Source organism: Bos javanicus, chromosome 11 (genome assembly GCF_032452875.1).
Source record: "Bos javanicus breed banteng chromosome 11, ARS-OSU_banteng_1.0, whole genome shotgun sequence".
NCBI lineage: Eukaryota > Metazoa > Chordata > Mammalia > Artiodactyla > Bovidae > Bos > Bos javanicus.
In genome coordinates, this window is record NC_083878.1 from 11,234,378 (window position 1) to 11,235,943 (window position 1,566).

Sequence of the window (1,566 nt, forward strand, 5' to 3'; positions counted from 1 at the left end):
TTAAGGGTCTAAAGTTACTAACACCAAGGCCACTACTTATTTTTTCTATATACCAACTATTAATTAATACACATTCAAGGATACAATTCAGGGGATGTGAAAACTTGGCAACAAGCATTGACTCATCAATGAAATCCTTTACTAGTTTATTCTGACAGTTTTTAACTCTCTGAGAGGCTCTAAGCTATTTGAATATCTTAAGCTTCCCGTGCCTCTGGAGGCTAGGAGACTGTAAACAATCGTATGCATAGCTGCAGGAGTCTGGGTAAACTTGTCAGGCGAGTTAGAGAGCCATCTGAGGGGTTTGGATTTAAACACTCCTAATTGCCCAGGAACTTTATTAATTGGAGCTGTAAGTTAACTCTTTGACAGAGAGAGCGAGATGGTGGTAGGGGACAGCCCCCAGTAAAGTCAGAGGTGAGAGCACAAAGCAATAAAGTAGGCAGACTCTGGTTTTTGGGGGGAAAATGCTCGAGAATATCTGGGGGGACTCCTGAGGCTCGATCCCGCCTTTGCGTATGCCGAGCCTCCTTCCTCATGACCTTTGTCATGAGCAGAATGCCTCACCGGCTCCCCGCACTACCTTATCTGCATCTTTTTACTTTTGACTCCCTGTACTTTTCTGCTGCTTAAGAAAAGCAATACTTGTATATATTTCTCAAACCATAGCTATGCTCTTAATTAAACTGGCTATTGACAAAATTCAGTAGCTGCACTTTTAAGCACTTCATAGTGTAAATTTTCCTCTATAGGCCCCTTCTGGTTCTTAAGCTTTTCTCATGTAATTAATCCCAGACTTCAATCTTGTAAAAATCAGACCTTGATCCACACCTCAACAAAATGTTTCTCTGAGGGTGAAGATCGTCCAGTCATGTCCAGCTCTTTGCGACCCCAGGTACTGTAACCTGTCAGGCTTCTCTGAGGGTATTACAACCTTATTAGAAAAACCTAGCTTATCAGGAATGGCAACTAATATTGGGGCTATCCTTTCTCCAATAGTCAGTTTGTTCTCTTCAGAAATACTGGAGCCCACTTTGCAGAAACCTATTTTACTTAACCAAGAAATCTGCCCATCTTGAGGGACAAACTACTGGCTTGCTCCCGATACACGTAATAATACTTGTACTCCCAGTATAGTCTGTACCCCTACTAGAGTACTGCTTCTTACGTGAATGTCAGGCTTATACACTCCTACTAACTTACCCTGTATATTGAATCAAATTGTTAGAGGTTTTCAGATGCTTAAAATGGTCAGGCCTCCAGTGGCTCATATTTCCCTGAGAAAGATACCCAGAAACCAAGCAAATGAGGCGAGCAGAGACTCACAGACAACTTGAGAGAACTCCCAGGAGGGAAAGCTGACTTTCTCTGTGTATGTCCTCAGTGAATGAAATTCCCACAACAAGATTAATACAACTGAAAAAGATGCTGCAAACATTTCTCTCTGACTTTATTATTAAGACTTGGCGACTGAAAAGTCGTGTCCAGCTCTTTGCAACCACATGAACTGTAGCACTCCAGGCTTCCCTGTCCTTCACTATCTCCCGGAGTTTGTTCAGACTCATC